Here is a 20,325-nt window from a genome sequence, read left to right as displayed (position 1 = left end):
GGGGCGACGATCTGCCCACCAGGGGCGATGCTCTGCCCCTCCGGGGCATCACTCTGCCGCGACCAGAGCCAGTACAGCACCCGGGGCAGAGGCCAAGGAGCCATCCCCAGCGTCAGGGCCATCTTTGCTCCAATGGAGCCTTGTCTGCGGGAGGGGAAGAGAGAGACAGAGAGGAAGGAGGGGGTTGGAGAAGCAAATGGGCGCTTCTCCTATGTGCCCTGGCCGGGAATCGAACCCGGGTACCCCGCACGCCAGGCCAATGCTCTACCGCTGAGCCAACCGGCCAGGGCCCCATGTTCTACATTTTTAAAAAAAATTTGTTTGGGGAATTCGGCCATTTGTCTTGTGAAATATTTTATATTCCAGATTTGCTTGATTGTTTCTTTATGCTGTTCTTTAAATTATTCCCCTATTCTACCCATATCCCCTAATTAGAGCTAAACTGGATTCAGAGTAAATGGTTTCCTACAAGAATGTCTTAGGCAGTGCTTAGTGCATCTGCATCATATGTAAAGGCAAGCTCCAAATCACTGGCCATCTCACTTTTAGTGACAGTAAGTGCTCTGAGCCTGGCCTCATCTATTCTAAAGGTTCCCATCAATATTTTACCTAATAGTCTTATTATCCACTGATGAAGATTGTTTAGGCTGTTATTTTATTAAAATAGTAATGTGAAATTTTATTATTCTGTTTTCCACCTAGAATTCTTCTATGAAGCAGAAAGTTTCCTCATCAATAATTTGTTTACCATTAATTCTTCTATAATATTTTAAACTATTATTTATGGAGTAAAACAAGATATCTGAGTAGAGCAGTAGATATACAATAGTGGTCTATCTATCCAGTATCTATTTATTTTAAGATGCCACCTCTAGCTTTAATGAAAAACTGATGTTTGAGTTTACTTTTTTACTTTTTCTTTTCTTTTTCCCCTTCCTCTATCTATCCTTCTCTTTCTCTTTTTTCTTTTTTGCTTTCTTTCTTCCCCCTCCCTTTCTTCCTTCCTTTTTTCCTTACTCCTCCCTTATTCTGTCCTTCTCTTGTCTCTCTCTGCCTACATGAGATAAAGTTCACAGTACTAAAGTTCATAATACAGCCTGACCGGGAAGTGACTCAGTGGATAGAGCATCACAGCTAGGACACTGAGGACCCACGTTCAAAACCACAAAGTAGCTGGCTTGAGCTCAGGCTTATCCGTCTTGACTGTGAGATCATAGACATGACCCCATGGTTGCTGACTTGAAGCCCAAGGTCGCCGACTTGATTCCAAGGTCACTGACTTGAGCAAGGGGTCACTGGCTTGGCTGAGGACCTCTGGCAAGGAACATATAAGAAAGCAGTCAATAAACAACTAGGGTGCCGCAACTATGACTTTATGCTTCTCATCTCTCTCTCTCTCTCCCTGTCTCTCTTTCTATCTCTCACTAAAATAAATAAATAAATAAATAAATTAATTAATTAATGAAAAACAAATAAATAAATAAATGAAAAGTTCACCGTGCCAATGGACAAATTTTAAGTTTTATGTACTGTATCTTTCATCTAAAACAAGATATCAAACATTTACATCACAGAAAGCTTTCCGAATTCCAGTCAATTACCCTCCCTCAAGAGACAATGAGTTCCTGATATCTATCTCCATAGATCATGTTGCCTCATTTCGGAGTTGATATGAATGAATCCCATCCTGGGGAATATTTTTATCTTTATTTCTTTTTGCGGGAAAGATTATCTGACTACCTTCACTTCATGTAATGTGTTTAAAAGTCATTTGTGTTATTATGTCTATCAGTAACTCATTCTTTTCTATTAATGAAATTTTCACTTTATTCAGTTAAGGGCATTTGGCATATTTCTAGCTTTTGACTATAATGAATAAAGTTTTATGAACATTCCTTTCACAAACTTATTTTGTAGATGGGCATATGTTTTCATTTCTCATGAATAAAACCTTAGGACTGGTACTTCTAGACCCACACATTTACAATAAATTGATATTTTACCTATGCTGTGGTTTAACTGAAGTAAATGGAACTATACATAATATAATTTGATAAGTTTGGGCATATGTAAATACTCTTGATCAAAGCAAATACTTCCATCCTTTCTCAAAAGTATCCTGTGCCAATCTAATCCATTTATGCTTAAACTTCTTGTCCCTGGGAACCACTGACTTGCTTTCTGACACTATAAACTAGTTTGCGTTTTGTAGAATTTCCTATAAATGGAATTATACAATATGAACTCCATTTTGCCTGGCATAATTTTTCCCTTAACATAATGATTTTGAGGAAAGACTATGCTGTATGTTTTGATAACTCTCTCCTTATTATTGCTGAGTACTATTCCATTATACAAATATGCCATTTACTTGTCTACTCGCCTATTAATGAATATTTGAATTTCCCCCAATTTTTAAGTATTATAAATAAAGCTGTAATAAACATTTGTGTAGAAGTGCTTATATTGACTTTCAATTTATTTTCTGTTAGGTAGATAACTAGTTGTAAAATGACTGGGCCATAAAGTAGGCATATATCGACGCTTTAAAGAAACTACAAATCTCTTTCCCATAGCGTCATAAAATTTTGCCAGGTTGTTACTGCTTTCCATCCAAAAGCATATGAGTTTCAGTAGCTCTGCTTCCTCAGCAGAATGGTCTTATTTTTTGCTGATTATGGTTTTTAAACTTTAGCCTTTATAAAGTCTATTTAGAGATATCTCCTTGTGTTTTTAATTTTTATTTCTGTAATGAGAGGTTATCTATTTCTGGACTCTCTTATCTGTTCTTTTTTTCTATGTCTACCTTTTGAAAATACTCCAATTATCTTGATTAATTTTATAATAAGTCTTGAAGTAAAGTAGAATAAATATTCTGAATTTTTCTTTTTAAAAAGTTGTTTTGGTTTTTCTAGAGTTTTTAAAATTTTGTGCAGATTTTAAAATCAACTTGTCAATTTCTTCTTTAAGAAAAAGCATCTGACCCTTACTGGTTGGCTCAGAGGATAGAGCATTGATTTCGTGTCTGGATGACCTGTGTTTGATCCCCCTTCTCGTCCTCTTCTTCTCTCACAGCCAATGGCTTTATTGGTTCAAGCATTGCTTGGCCTCAGGTGGTGAGGTTAGATCAGTTGATCTGAGCATCAGCTCAGAAGGGGGTTAACAGGCGAATCTCAGTTGGGGTGCATGTGGGAGTCTGTCTATCTCATCTTTTGGCATGTTAAAAAAAGATATATGCAGACAAACAGAAATGATAGCATGACATATCAAAATTTCTAGGGTGCCATAAAAGCAATAATAAGAGGGAAGTTATATCATTACAGGCTTATATTGAGAAACAAGAGAGATCACAAGTAAACAACATAACATCACATCTTAAAGAACTAGAAAAAGAAGAACTAAGGTAACCCAAAGTCAGCAGAAATAAAAAAATCCTAAGCAAAAAAGAATGAAACATGGCTGGCAGGTGGCAGCAAGCAGTGGGCGAGTGCCTTTACAATGGCTCTAACCCTGTTTGGAATAAAAGAGAAGCAAAAATTGTTAGGTTAAGAATACCTTGGGGCGACCTGTGGTGGCGCAGTGGATAAAGCGTCAGCCTGGAAATGCTGAGGTCGCCGGTTCGAAACCCTGGACTTGCCTGGTCAAGGCATATATGGGAGTTGATGCTTCCTGCTCCTCCCCCCCTTCTCTCTCTCCTCTCTCTCCCCCCCTCCTTTCTAAAATAAATAAATTAAAAAAAAAAAAAAAAAAAAAAAAGGAATACCTTGGGGCGGCAAGAGGGTGATGGAGTAGGCAGACGTACCAACTTCAACCTCCCAGACCAAAGTGGATTACAACTTAATTTTAAGAACCATCATCTGAAAAAACCAACTTTGGACTAAACTAAGAGGACTCTTTAACTAAGGAAAACCGAAGAAGCCACACTGAAACTGGTAAGAAAAGTGGAAACGCGGAGAGGGCTGCCCAGCTCCCAATGCAAATGACAGCCTGGTGGTACTTGCATGGCACAAAGTGAGTTTAGCAGAGAGGAGAGGGTCCTGGGCTCCAAGAATGAAGCCCCAGCCTGCAGCCCCAGAGCCTAGAAGAGGTGTATGGACAATATTCAGATGTGAAATAAGCCAGGATACTGTTTATGAGAAAGAGACAGGTTTCTCAGACCCAGAATTCTTCTTAAAGGGACCGTGTGGAAAACCTCTTTCACAACCACTCACCCAGGACTCTGAGGGACGGGGAAAGATGAGAGGACCAGAATAGCAAGAAGAGAGTGTAATCAAGGAGGCACAGGGAGAAACACTTTGAGGGACAGCCACCCTAACCCTTGGGCTGACTCACTCCCCAAATCTAGAGTGAATATTTTTCCTGGAACCAGCAATACCAGCAAAAGGAAGCAGGACACCAGCCAAACAGAAGCTCTCCTGCAGCACTCAGAACACAGTTACATAGAAGGAGGGAACCATCAAGGATACAGTATTGCGCACTAAGGTATGAGCTGCATTGTCCCCACCCACACTACTGACAGATCGCAAGAGGGCGGGCAGCAGCGGGACATGAAAGTGCAGTCCTGTTGGTGGGGGCAGAAGCCAGGCTGGCCGCCAGTGATGTCCAGCGTGAGGTCAGTCCCACCCTGTGGGGGCAGAAGGGGCACACAAAAGCGATTGAACCCTGCTGCGGGATGGGTGAGCAAAAGCAGTCCCACGTGTAGTCCCACCTGCAGAGGTAAGGCAAAAGCCAGGAACCAACAGTGATCACGGCTGAGCAGGCTTGTGCAGCCCAGCTCCTGGAGCTGAGGCTTGTGGTTTGGCCCACGAGCGAAGCCCTGCCCATAGGGGTGAAGTGAAAGCTGGGGAATGGTGGATACCCATGGCTGAGCATAGGTGTGCAGCCCTGCTCACATTGCCTAGGCTTGTAGCCCAGCCCACAGGGGTGGCGCAAAGGCAAGGCAGGCCAGGGCTTCTAGCATGGCCACATGAACACAGCCCTGTCTCTGAAGGAGAGGCAGCAGACCAGCACCGGCAACACCCATACCCAAACCCTGAGGCAGTGGCAGAGGGGGTGGCAGGCCTGCAGACAGACTACACCTAGGAAACACAGAGACCACACCCAGTGGAATCCTGTGGCCACACCCTTCTTATATACAGACAAAACGAGAAGGCAGAGAAATGCAACCCAAATGAATCAAGGGAAATCCCCAAAAAATGACTTAAATGAGTTGGATATAACCAAATTAGCAGATGCAGAGTTTAAAATAATAATTGTTAGTATGCTCAAAGATCTTAGAACAACAATAGATGGACATAACAAGCACCTAAATAAAGAGATAGCAAGTATAAAAAAGGACATTGAAATAATAAAAAAAGAATCAGTCAGAAATGACAAATACAATATCAGAAAAAAAAGACCACAATGGAAGGAATTAAAAGCAAGATGGATGAAGCTGAGAATTGAATCAGTGAGTTAGAGGTCAAGATAAACGAAGGCACAGAAGCAGAGCAGCAAAAAGAAAAGAGACTCAAAAGGTCTGAGGAAACTCTAAGAGAGCTCTGTGACAACATGAAGAGAAATAACATCCTCATCATAGGGGTTCCTGAAGAAGAAGAGAAAGAAGAAGGGATAGAGACCTTTTTTGAAGAAATCATAGCCAAAAACTTTTCTAAATTGATGCAGGAAAAAGTCACACAGGTTCAAGAAGCACAGAGAATTCCATTAAAGAGAAACCCAAAGAAATCTACACCAAAACACATCATAATTAAAATACCAAACCTAAGAGATAAAGAAAGAATGCTAAGAGCTGTAAGAGAAAGACAGTCTATTGCCTACAGAGGAGCTTCCATAAGTATGACATCTGACTTCTCAACAGAAACACTTGAGGCCAGAAAGAAATGGCAAGAAATATTCAAAGTAATGTGGACAAGAGCCTACAACCAAGACTTCTTTATTCAGCAAGGCTATCATTTAAAATTGAAGGAGAAATAAAAAGTTCCCAGAAAAAGAAAACTCAAGGAATTTATTACAACAAAACCAATGCTGCAAGGCATTTTTATACAACAACAATGAACTGACAGAAGGAGAAATTAAGAAAACAATCCCCATCACTATTGCAACAAAAAAATATAAATACCTAGAAGTAAATTTATTTATTTATTTATTTTTATTTTATTTTTTTACAGAGACAGAGAGTGAGTCAGAGAGAGGGATAGACAGGGACGGAAAGAGATGAGAAGCATCAATCATTAGTTTTTCATTGCGCGTTGCAACACCTTAGTTGTTCATTGATTGCTTTCTCGTATGTGCCTTGACCATGGGCCTTCATCAAACCGAGTAACCCCTTGCTGGAGCCAGTGACCTTGGGTTCAAGCTGGTGGGCTTTTCCTCAAACCAGATGAGCCCACACTCAAGCTGGGACCTCGGGGTCTCGAACCCGGGTCTTCTGCATCCCAGTCTGATGCTCTATCCACTGCACCACCACCTGGTCAGGCCTTAGAAGTAAATTTAACCAAGGAGATTAAAGACTCAAACTTGGAAAATTATAAAACATTGATAAAAAAAAATCAAGGAAGATACAAACAAGTGGAAGCATATATTGTGTTCAAGGATAAGAAGAATAACATTATTAAAATGTTTATATTAACCAAAGCAATTTATAAATTCAATACAATACCAATTAAAATACCAATGATATACTTCAAAGATATATAACACATATTCCAAAAATTTACATGGAACTAAAAAAAAAAAAAACAGGAACAGCCTCAGCAATCTTGAAAAGGAAGACTAAAGTGGGAAGTATCACACTTTCTGATATCAAGTTATACTACAAGACCATTGTACTCAAAACAGCTTGGTACTGGCATAAGAACAGGCATATAAATCAATGGAACAGATCAGAGAACCCAGAAATAAACCCACAACTTTATGGACAACTGATATTTGACAAATGAAGTAAATGCATACAATGGAGTACAGACAGCCTCTTTAACAAATGGTATTGGGAAAATTGGAGAGCTACCTGCAAAAAAATAAAACTAGACCACTAAGGTACACCACTCACAAAAATAAACTCAAAATGAATAAAGGACTTAAATGTGAGCCATGAAACTATAAACATTTAGAAGAAAACATAGGCAGTAAGCTCTCCAACATCTCTCACAGCAATATATTTGCTGATTTATCTCCATGGGCAAGTGAAATAAAAGACAGGGTAAACAAATGGAACTATATCAAACTAAAAAGCTTTTGCACAGCTAAAGACAATAAGAACAGAATAAAAGGACAAACTATACAATGGGAGAACATATTTGACAATATTTCTGATAAGGCAGTGGTCCCCAACCTTTTTGGGACCACAGACCAGTTTAATGGCAGAAAATATTTTCCCGGACCGGCCTTTAGGGTGAAATGGATAAATGTAAAATGTATCATGTGAACTGAGACAAGTGTCAAGAATGAGTCTTAGATGGATGTAACAGAGGGAATCTAGTCATTTTTAAAAAATAAAACATCATTCAGACTTAAATATAAATAAAACAGAAATAATGTAAGTTATTTATTCTTTTTCTGTGGACCAGTACCAAATGGCCCATGGACCGATACCAGTCTGCGGCCCAGAGGTTGGGGACCACTGTGATAAGGAATTAATAACCAAAATTTATAAAGAACTTGTAAAACTCAACACCAGGAACATAATCCAATCAAGAAATGGGCAGAAGAAGTAGACACTTCTCCAAAGAGGATATACAGATGGCCAATAGACATATGAAAAAATACTCAACATCACTAATCATTAGAGAATTAAAAATTAAAACCACAATGAGATATCACCTCACACCAGTCAGAATGGTTCTCATCAACAGAACAACACAGAATAAGTGCTGGCGATGATGCAGAGAAAAGGGAACCCTCCTGCACTGCTGGTGAAAATGCAGACTGGTGCAGCCACTGTGGAAAACAGTATGGAGATTCCTCAAAAAAATTGAAAATGGAACTGCCTTTTGACCTAGCCATCCCACTTTTAGGAATATATTCCAAGAACACTATATCACTGTCTCAAAAGGAGAAATGCACCCCATGTTTATGGCAGGATTGTTCACAATAATGAAGATCTGGAAACAGCCCAAGTGTCCATCAGTGGACGAGTGGATTAAAAAGCTATGGTATATATACACAGTGGAATAATATGGGGCCATTAAAAAAAAGGAAATTTTACCTTTTGCGACAATATGGATGGACCTAGCAACTATTATGTTAAGTGAAATAAGCCAGGCAGAAAAAGAAAAATATCATATGACCTCACTAATTTGAGGAAGCCAATGAACAATGTGAACTGAGGAATGGAATTGAGACAGAGGAAGGATCAAAGGGACCAGAGGAAAATAGGACAGAAGGAAAGGGAATGATTTGATGGGATAAACTTTAAAGGAAGGGGGGAGGGCACTATGGGGAGGGGAGCAAGAGAGATGTTGAGGGGAATACAGGGGAGGGGGATGCATTCGGGGTGACACTAAAATCTATGTAAACACAATAAATTAAAATCAGTAAAAAAATAAGAATGGAAAAGAAAAAGAAAAAAAAAAGAATGAAACAGGAAGTATTACACTACCTGACTTCAAATTGTACTACAGGGCCATGATAATCAAAACAGCATATATATATAATTTTCAACAAAGGAGCCAAAAACACACAATGGAAAAATAGAAAGCCTCTTCAATAAATGGATCTGGCAAAATGGGAATACCACATACAAGAGAAAGAAACTTCACTACAATTTATCCCTTTGCACAAAAACTAATTTAAAATGAATCAAAGGCCTAAATATAAGATGTAAAACAATAAATTACATACAAAATCTTAGGTACTAAACTTATGGAACTTGGCTGTAGAAAACAATTTATGAATTTGACCCCAAAGGCAAGAGAAGTAAAGGCAAAAGTAAACAAATGAGATTATAGTAAACTGAAAAATTTCGGCACAGCAAAAGAAGCTGACAACAGAACAAAAAGATATCCAACCTAATGGGAGATGATATTTACAAACAACAGCTCCAATAAGCCATTAATATTCAAAATATATAAAGAACTCACAAAGCTCAGCAACAAGCAAACAAACAACCCGATTAAAAAAAATGGGGAGAGGACTGAACAGACACTTCTCCCAAGAAGACGTACAAATGGCCAACCAGATATATGAATAGATGCTCATCTTCACTAGCTATTTGAGAAATGCATGTCAAAACTACAATGAGATACCACCTCACACCTGTTAGATTAGCTATTATCAACAAGTCAGGTGGTAACAAATGTTGGAGAGGGCGTGGAGAAAAAGGAACCCTCATTCCCTGCTGGTGGGAATGTAAACTGGTATAGCTATTATGAAAAAAAATATGATGGTCCTAAACTATTAAGACTAGAACTACCATATGACCCAGCAATTTCTCTATTGGATACCTACTCCAAAAACTCGAAAACTTTGGTATGCAAAGACACATGCACCCCCATGTTCATCACAGCATTATTCACAGTGTCCAAGACATGGAAACAACCAAAGTGTCCCTCAGCAGAGGATTGGTTAATGACAATGTGGTACATACATACAATGGAATACTAATTAGCCACAAGAAAGGATGACATATTGCTTTTTACGATAACATAGATGAAACTTGAGAACATTATACTGAATGAAATAAGTAAATCAGAGAAAGCTAAGAAATACATGATTTCACACATAGGTGGGCTATAAAACTGAGACTCATAGACATAGATAAGAGTGAAGTGGTTACCAGGGAAAGAGAAATGTGGGGGAGGGGTTAAGGGAAGGGAGTAAAGACAGACAAATATATGGTGACGGAAAATGATTTGACTTTGGATGATGAGTACACACACAATCAACAGTTCACATAGTATAGAAACATTTGCCTGAAAAAACGTATGTACACTTATTGAACAATGTCACCCTATTAAACTTAATTTTCTAATTAAATTTTTTAAAGTTTTTGAATAGGTGCTTAATATTATTGGTCATCCTGGAAATGAAAATTGAAAACTCAATGAAAAATGAAAATTAAAACCTCAATGAGATACCATATCATACCTGCTAAAATAGCTAAAATTAAAGACTTAAAACAGTATAAAATTATGTTGAATATGTGGAGTAACATTAATCTCATACATATATGCTGGGGATGTGTAAAATGACACAAAGATTTTTTGAGAACAGTTTGGTTGGTTCTTATAAAGTAAAATACACCTTAATCCTAGCGTGTGATTTTATTTTTTATTTCTGCCTCATATTGGTAAGAGAAGCAGCATAGGTCCTTGACATTGATCAGGGCCACAGATAACTTAGCCATATCTTTTATTACCAGGAAAAGATTAATGTGACTCTCTCTCTGTAAAATCTCAGGGCCTCAGTTAAAATTGAGGAGTGGGGGATATTAGTTCCTACATAGTGGTCTATGCCAATATATGCTTAGCTTCTACGTAATTGAGACTCTAGAAACCGAAAAGGTTATCAACATGTGATGTAGACTGACAGCCAGGTCATTTCCTGCTGGAGTTTGGGATAACGTGTTCTTCTTTATTTGCAACTTTTGTCATTAGGGTTAGAACTAACCAGGTGATTTCTGTAGCTAGCACAAAGCCTAGAAAAAAGTTAAAGAAGGAGGATGAGGAGAGTTAGGAAAAAGAAAGGTACAAGAAAGAGAGAACCATGTTGTCCGGTAAGGATTTATGTATTGTGATAATATATGTAAGGAATAAAACAAAATAAAAAGAAAGAAAAGCTAGGCTTAATTAGTACTTAACCTAATTTATGCTTGTACTATGGTCTGTTGAGTTGAATATGAGACATTTTTCTACAAAATTTTTATTTCTGCAATTGTGCCACATTTTTTTTTCCATCATGGTTTCCACTGGTCCCTGTTCAGCTTCATTTTGTTGATTTCTGATCACTTCTCCAATTTAACCATGTCATTTTGAATTCAAATACAGTCTCCAGAGTGCTGCCCTCCGTGAACCTTGCTGAGTTTCATTTTCAAGTTTGGGAATAAACTCATCATTTCATGGTTGCAAATATTAAATATATGGTCTGAAATGAATACTAAAATTCCCTAAACAATTTTATGGCTTCAAAAACATTAAGAATGATCAAATCCACAGTGTCCTCATGATTTAAGATTTGAATTTTTTATTTTGCACTGAAACATCAGACTCTGATACTGGATAAATTGTTATTGAAGGTATTGAAGGAACAGCATGAAGGAATTCTGATCACCAGACCCAAAGCAAAAACACAGTTTTATTCTAGTGTAAAACCAAAGTTAGGGAGCCAGGAACACTTCATAATTAGGAAATACGAGCAGCACTTATAACTCCAAACCAAAATTATGCAGATGTATTTGTAAAAAAAATAAATCAAAACTGCCAAGCTAAGAGTTTACTTTATTATAATATATAAACAGTTTTTATGAATTGTACTCTATTTGAAATTCATAAAACACTTTAATTTATATCGGACATTTTAAATATTCTCTCAGTGAGGAACAGGTATCCATTGCACTTAAGCTAGTAAGCTCTATTGGTTGAATATAACAAGAGTTTTAAATGAAAAGGGAGATTGTCTTGTTCATCTCCAATTTTATAATGATATGCTGAGATTCTTCTCCTCCTCTCGTTTCACCCACTACTAAGACAATTATTTCTTCACCATTCTCCCCCTCCAGTACAATCTGGAGCCTTCTCAAGGGGTGTATGGTCATCATGAGGGTCCAGTGTCTCCTAGTGGAACGGCCAAGTCATGAGGTGCCAGGATTCCTGATTGTTATTTCCAGTTGACCAAAAACTGAATGCATAACTTGTACAAGTTGAAATTGCTGAACATCTCTTTTAAAAAACAAGTTGTGCTAAACATTTTAAAAATTATCTTCTTTGTAGAGCATCGGCCTGGTGTGCAGGAGTTCCGGGTTCGATCCCCGGCCAGGGCACACAGGAGAAGCGCCCATCTGCTTCTCCACCCCTCCCCCTCTCCTTCTCTCTGTCTCTCTCTTCCCCTCCCGCAGCCAGGGCTCCATTGGAGCAAAGATGGCCCGGGCGCTGGGGATGGCTCTGTGGCCTCTGCTTCAGGCGCTAGAATGGCTCTGGTTGCAACAGAGCGACGCCCCAGAGGGGCAGTGCATCGCTCCCTGGTGGGCATGCCGGGTGGATCCCGATCTGGCGCATGCAGGAGTCTGTCTGACTGCCTCCCCGTTTCCAGCTTCAGAAGGATACAAAAAAAAAAATTATCTTCTACCGTGGACTATATTCCTTGATTCCTTAATCATCATCATCTTGCTTTTCAAAAATGCAATGAGGTATTATTCCTCAATACACAAAATACTACCAGAATGTTACTCAATACCAATAAAGAAGATATATAGAGGGTCTGATAGTTATAATAAGAGTAATAATAATATAATAATAATGATAGCAACTAACATTTATTGAATATTATGTACCAGGCACTGCTCTAAGTAACACATATGCATCTAATACTCACAGTAAAACTGATTTACTGAACAGAAAACAGAACAGAGAGAGGATCTTTCCAAGTAAGCAGCAGAGCTGAGTGCTGAATCTCACTGTCCAAAGCTGGAGTGTATGTAAATTAACCACTGCATACTCTGCCTCTCTGTGATTTGGACTGTGGGTCCCAAATAGAGAAGGCACTTTCTGATATCTGAAAGTTGAAAAAACATGGAACCTAACTTTAATATCCTGTCAGTCTAAAAACGGTAGGCACCAAGTGGATTAAAAAGTGTGGTACATATTATATATACAATGGAATACTATGGGGCCATGAAAAAGAAGGAAATCTTACCTTTTATGACAACATGTATGGACATGGAAACTATTATTTAAATGAAATAAGCCAGGCAGAAAAAGAAAAGTATCATATGACCTCACTCATTTGAGGAATCCAATGAACAATGTGAACTGAGGAATGGAATTGAGACAAAGGAGAGATCAAAGTGACCAGAGGAAAAGAGGACAGAGGGAAAGGGGATGATAGGATGGGACAAAGCTGAAGGGAAGGGGGGAGGGCGCTGTAGGGAGGGGGGCAAAGGAGATGTTGAGGGGAATAAGGGGGATGCATTTGGGGCAACACTAGAATCTATGTAAACACAATAAATTAAAATCAATTAAAAAAATCAAAGGAAAAATAAATAAATATTATAAATAAAAATGGAGGGCACCACATTGGCATTTGTGCGGAAAGGTAGATGGGCTGCAGGAGTATGCAGGGAGGGATATTTATAACTATTCTTTTATGAAGCATACTGTCATCATGTAGCAAAGGGAATAAATATGAGGATGCATCTCATGATTTCAGGAAGGTACATCTGGATTTTGCAAACATCTTTATGATCTCATAGTTGTAGGTGAAAAGTTCATAAAATGAGAGAAAGGGAAAGAAAAGTACACGCTCCTTGTAAAAGGTGAGAACATTTTCTCTTTTTGTTAGTTTTGTTAAGTATGATTTGAATTACCTTAAATATATAAAGGATACTGAAAGGATATATCATAATTAAATAATTCCATTTTTAATAGGCTGTTTAGATTCTTCAGATTTTTTTATATTATGTAAATACTGAGGATAATGAACATCTTTGTATGTGGATCTTAATTCACATGCCCCTGGTTGGATTCATATAAATGGATTTACTTGATCAAAGTTGATAGCACATCCTAAGGCTCTTGATACGTTTTTTAAGATGACTTTTAGAAGACTTTTTAATTTTCCTGCTGAAAATGGAATAGGGGCAATGAGTAAAGCATTAGCAGCAGGCTAGGTTCAGGAGTCCTCTGCTGCCATTCAGATGTTGGCATAAGAGAGATATCTCCAACTAATTCTTCAAAGTAAGATTCAATGACCAAGCTCCTCATGTTTTTGCCAGGGAAGATTACCTGGGGAAATCCAATACAAAACTTTAAACAAACATCTCAGAAACCTATTTGCCCTGGGTAACCACTGACATTGTGTCTTTTTATAAATAATCAGATATAGGAATTACTTATGTTCTACCTTCAGGCATCCACTTGAAATTTGACCAAGAATTTCACAGTCTCTGGGTAAATATAGAAAGTAATTTGTGTCAATACTGCCCCAAATTCCTTTTGAACTTTTTTAGGAGCTTCTGTCAAGGAAAACATTGTATCATATGATGTCAGCATTTACAATTGAAGTTATACCGCATATTTTTAGATTAGAAGTGGAATAATGAATTAATACAAATATTATTGATGTACATTTTGTTATAAAGACAAAAGTTTTTTGAGAGTATTTTAAAAATGTAATAATAATAAGATAGTATCCTTAAAAAGTAAGATTATTTTACATGCCTCCTTTTGCAGGTAAGTGGAACTGAGTCTTTTGTGACTAAGTGAATTGCCCTTGGTGTGCCAAGTTCTGCCAGACTTCAGCATTTGGTTTATGTGTCTGATTTCTAAACCCACTCCTTTACCTCAGAACTCTTCTCTATTTCAGTAACTACGTGTGACTAACCAAATTAAATTTCATGTCCAAAGGGAAGTACAATGTTTTTTGAACCTTAGAAACCCTTTCAAAAGGGGAGATAGCTTAGTTTCTTTGAATCGTTTTATGTTGTTGCAAAGCAGGAAGTTAATCTGGCCCCAGAAGTCAAACAACTCTTGCTTTTTAAAATTGAAATGCAGCGCTAACATAAAAATAAGTTCAGAGCCTAAAGAGAGTGTACCTTATTAGGTATAACTTAAACTTTCAAGGTTTATAAAGTAGGGCACATTGGTTTAATGAAACTTGAAAATTAAAAAAAAATGGAAATTTTAGATGAAAGATAATTGGCTAATAAGGTCTGCAAACAAGCACTCTGTAGGTTATTTTAAATAGGGAAGGACACTTCAGTTGCTAACATCATAAAAGTATATGTAGAAAGTGTTATGGACTGAATGTGTTTTTTGAAAATTCATATGCTCAAGCCCTAACCCCAGTGTGGCAATATTTGGAAATGGTGCCCCTAAGGAAGTCATTAAGGTTAAGTGAGGTTATATGAATAGGGCCCTGATCCAATAGGATTAGTATCCTTATAAGAAAAGACAGCAGAGAGCACGTGCTTTCTCTCTCTTGTTCTCTCTCTCTCTCTTTCCATGTACACACGCCCAGTAAAGGCTATGTGAGAACTAAGTGGGGAAGTGGCTATCTACAAGCAAGGAAATTGCTTGTACGAAAAATTGACTGGCCTCTTGCATATGAACTTCTAAGTTTCCAGAACTGTGGAGTAATAACTGTTGTTGAAGCCACCAAGTCTGTGGTTTTTGTAATGGCAACACAAGCAGACTTATACAGGAAGTTCCATAGCAGAGGAAAGTATCTATGAATTAGGTTAAAGCTACAGGGTACTTAACATAGGCGAATAATGTCCTATTAGCCCGTCCTTGAATATTGTCTTTAGCTTTGTGTTATTTTAACATCCTTATGAGCAACTTTTTTTCTTCTTGAGTAGTCCATGAGAATAAAAGGAAAGAAATTAGCATTCATTAGACACTTAACATGCACCAGTCACCATTTCACATGTGTTTTCTCATTTAATCCTCAGAAACATCTTGCAACTTAAGTATTATTATTCCAATAATTAAAGTTAAGAGACGAAATAACTCCCCCCCCACACACACAATCATTTAGCTAGTTAATGGGTAGATTTGGGATTTAAACCTGTCAATTTTTTTTTCTAAAATGTTGTCATCTTTTCATTGCATAATATGCAGGATGTAGTCAAAGAATAGAAAGCACTCTAGCATTTTAAATGGAGAGAATAAATTGCAGTTGGAACAGAAAAATTGAAAGGCCTATCAGAATATGGTGAAACAGCCCAGTGAGTAACTAAAACAAGACATGGCTCCCCTGCCACTGAGCTGGAGAATTTAAGGGTGTGCGTATATTATTAGAGCCCAGGAGATTCCTGGTGTAACCTGGATCCCCTTCCTGCTTTCTGGCAGCTGGGACCATGGAGGAGAAGTTGTTTAACAGGAGATAGAGCTGCCTCCCAGGACAATGCCTGAAGCAGAGAGAGAAAGAGAGAGAGAGAGAGAGAGAGGGAACATAATTCTCACTATTCCCCTCAGCCTCAGGTCCTCCATCAGTGCCTCTCATTAGCCAGATCTCCGGGAAAGCAGAAAGCAAAGGGCACAGGAAATACGATGGAGACATGACAGAGAAGGAACAAGTCATAGATCTAAGACAAATGAGCAACTGGGCAGGGCAGGTTGTGTCATGCTGTCATCTAAATGACAGTTTCAGTTAGATATCTCTTTTGCATTCTTCTCATATCCCAATAAAGTACAGAGGGTCCTCAGGCTATGACAGTCTTGACATATGATGTTTCAAGTTTACGATGCTAGCTCTCATAAAAATTTTTAAAAATTGAGATGTGAGTGTGTCGGCTTACTCATTTCTTTGTCATTTTTTCTGTTACTACAGTACAGTGTATACAGTACAGTATATTTATGTCATTTTCCTTTTGCTGTGGCTAAGTTGTGATTTTATGTTCTAGATTATGATTTTACAACTGTGTTAGGAGTAAGTAAGTGGCTTAGGCTAGGGTGTGTTTCAACTTACACCAAAATTTAGGTTATGTTACTGTTATAGGAATGGAACTGTGTCCTAACCTGAGGACTCCTTGTATTATGCTGATATTCATGTCTTTATACCTGAAGAGACCTCACTGCTTGTCTGGAGTTTCCTTTTACACATTACAAAACTGGGGCCCTAAAGAGTTAAATGTATTTATTAAAGGTTAAATGACAAGTAAATAGCAGAGCCCGTAACTGAAACCAAGAATTCTGAAACCAAGTCCAGTATTTTTCGCATGTTACCATTAAGTGCTCAATACATATCTCTCAAGTTGAATCGAACTGAATGAATCAGTGCAGTGATTCTGGGGAGAGGGAATTCAGAGGCTTCTGAAAGCACAGCCATGTGTTGCCAGTACAGGATCATAATGATTCTTCTTGGTCAGGCTATCATATTTGACTCTTCTTACCATGAATTACTGCTCATTTCTTCTGTATTTTAAAAAATGTTGTTGGCCCTGGCCAGTTGGCTCAGTGGTAGAGCGTCGGCCTGGCGTGCAGAAGTCCCGGGTTCGATTCCCAGCCAGGGCACACAGGAGAAGCACCCATCTGCTTCTCTATCTCTCCCCCTCTCCTTCCTCTCTGTCTCTCTCTTCCCCTCCCGCAGCCGAGGCTCCATTGGAGCAAAGATGGCCCGGGCGCTGGGGATGGCTCCTTGGCCTCTGCCCCAGGCGCTAGAGTGGCTCTGGTCACAAGAGATTGACGCTCAGGAGGGGCAGAGCATCGTCCCCTGGCGTGCCGGGTGGATCCCGGTTGGGTGCATGCGGGAGTCTGTCTGACTGTCTCTCCCCGTTTCCAGCTTCAGAAAAATACAAAAAAAGAAAAAAAAGAAAAAAAATGTTGTCTTGTAGTCAGTGGAAACAAGATTGTCCTTATTTTGGGTTTATTTACTTTTACATCTTACATGGCTAATCTGCTTAAACATACCTACTGTGAAGCTGACCATCAACCTTGCTAATATTATATAAAATAGGAGCGCTCCATAAATCAGCCACATGTGGGCAGCATTTAGGTTTTGTTCTCTCTCTTTTTTAATTAATATATTTTAAGCATTGCCTTGGCTGATCTTTTTTGAGACCAATTTTTCCTCCCCACAGCCTCTCATAATTTAGGGGAAGTAACCCAAAAAAATTTTCTTTAGCCCAAAGGATAAATATGTTTATTTCACCTCAGAACAACTCCTAGTAATATATTTTCAGTTCTTGTTATATTTCTTAGTAAATACAGAAGAGAGGAAGCCATATTTCTGTTTTCTCAGAGTTTTCCTTGGCAAAGAAAAAGAGCAGAAGATAGCTGAAAGTTTAGTTTGTACCCATTCTGTGCATTGTCCTAGCCCATCAGGCCACAATTTCTGAAACCAGAGAACATTTATTATCTTGGCTGTGGAACTCTAATTTGTGTTTTGGGAACTGAAACTGGTAAATTAAAATAAACTTCTATCTAAGACTTCCTTCCATCGTCCGCAGTGGTGAGATTCAGCCACTGGTTTGGCAGAACGGATACATTATACTTTGTTGAATTTGGCCAACCAGTGGTTAAAAGGGCACTTGTAATCAGGGTTCTCTCTAAGGTGGGTGCCTGGGCAGCCGCCCAATGTTGGAATCACAAACTGATATTCCTTACTCTTTTTTTTTTTTTTTTTTTTGTATTTTTCTGAAGCTAGAAACAGGGAGAGACAGACAGACTCCCGCATGCGCCCAACCGGGATCCACCCAGCACGCCCACTAGGGGCGACGCTCTGCCCACCAGGGGGCGATGCTCTGCCCCTCCGTGGCGTTGCTCTGCCATGACCAGAGCCACTCCAGCGCCTGGGGCAGAGGCCAAGGAGCCATCTCCAGCGCCCGGGCCATCTTTGCTCCAATGGAGCCTTGGCTGCGGGAGGGGAAGAGAGAGACAGAGAGGAAGGAGGGGGTGGGGGTGGAGAAGTAAATGGGCGCTTCTCCCATGTGCCCTAGCCGGGAATCGAACCCGGGTCCCCCGCACGCCAGGCCGAGGCTCTACCGCTGAGCCAACCGGCCAGGGCCATCTTTCTCTTTTTTAACATTTATCTGCATAACTGCATATTTTAAGCACCTGAAGTAATGTTCATCCCGTCCATAAGTGAAAAAAAAAATGGACGGAACTATGCTTGTAATATTTATTAATTTCATAAAACTCATTATACCTTTGATGAAATACTTACTACATTTTAATTCTCTCGGGTTTGTTACTTTAGTAAACAAACATAAAACATAGAGAGAAAAAGTGTCAACCAGGGGGTGACAAACTGTCATTGGAAATACCTTAAATAACAGTTTTAATTGTTTTTTTGTCAGGTATTATTTAATATTTTTCCATTAATATTTTAAAACTTTCTTATAACAAAAATATAGTTTTGTGTACCTCTTTTATTGTTCTTATTTAAGTGTTAAATGCATGAAATAATAAACTACTTTCTGGCATATTGTTTTTTATACTTAAAATGGTCATTAGGACAGAAAACCGGTTGTTAAATTATTTGAATCCCACCACTGATCTTCCCTTCTCACTGAGGGAGCACCTACCTATTATCAATTCTGTCCTCAAATTATAGTTAGGAATACAGATAATCTTGGATAACAATCATGCCAAGTTCAGGTAGTAAGTCCCCGTGTCTTCTCTCTGTCAGACTCTCATCTTGCCCATGAGTCATTCTCTTTCTTTGTGGCATTGCACCACAATCTCTGTTGCCCATTTACACTGTCAGTAGCTCTTTCTATTGCTTATAGGTTTAGGAATATCAGTCTCCACATTAACTCCCAAACCTTCAACCCTTTCTCATGGTAAATAGTGGCTACAGCCCATTTACATGCAGAGAAGGGCATATTTGACTGGAGAAACTTGAGTCTACTGGTTTTCCATAGTGCACTTTCCTGGGGTCCCCCTTCATAATAAGGTCTGCATGAACTGAAGCCCTACGGAATGTTCAGTGCACAGCCATTTACTACAATGAAAATGTCTGTGCCTAGAGTTGTGTAGAAGGATATCTTTGCAAGGGTTTAAACAATGTAGTCTCAGGCAATTAAGTGAGGTGTAGACAAAATACAATAGTTTTGTTCAAATTATAGGTCAGTTCTGGCTCAGATTCTATAGTCTATATACCAAGATCTCCTTTTCAAGCTTTGCCAATGCCCAGGTTTCTTTTGCCAGGCATCTTGAAAGTCTGCATTTTTCTCACTGCATTATATTTCCCTATTTGATTCATTTAAGATGTATACCTCTCATTGTATTTAGCCTAAAGCTTCTTCTAGACTCCTCCTTATCCTCTACCTGTCTTCTACCTCCCACTAAGCTGTCTCAATTCACTTCCCACCTATTATTCCTGCTGCCTAGAGATATATTATATCCAGAAAGAGATAAAAGTCTCTCTTATTTATCTTCTGTCTATTCACCATTGCTCACATAATAATTATATTACAGTAAAGTGATTACTTCATATATATATATATATATATATATATATATATACATATATATATGAAAATCAGATACTAGCATTCACCAAAGTTTATTTTTCATGAGAATCTGCAGGAGCAATTTCTATTAACCAAACTTACACAGTATCAATCTTTTAAATTAATAATAAGGAATTTAAAATACATTAACTGGTAAGGTCCCATAAGCACCTGCTTGTGGTGAAAACAATAATAATTATTCTCCTTTCAGGGGGAAA

This window comes from Saccopteryx leptura, chromosome 8 (genome assembly GCF_036850995.1).
Source record: "Saccopteryx leptura isolate mSacLep1 chromosome 8, mSacLep1_pri_phased_curated, whole genome shotgun sequence".
NCBI classification, from domain to species: Eukaryota; Metazoa; Chordata; class Mammalia; order Chiroptera; family Emballonuridae; genus Saccopteryx; species Saccopteryx leptura.
This window is presented reverse-complemented; position numbering follows the sequence as displayed.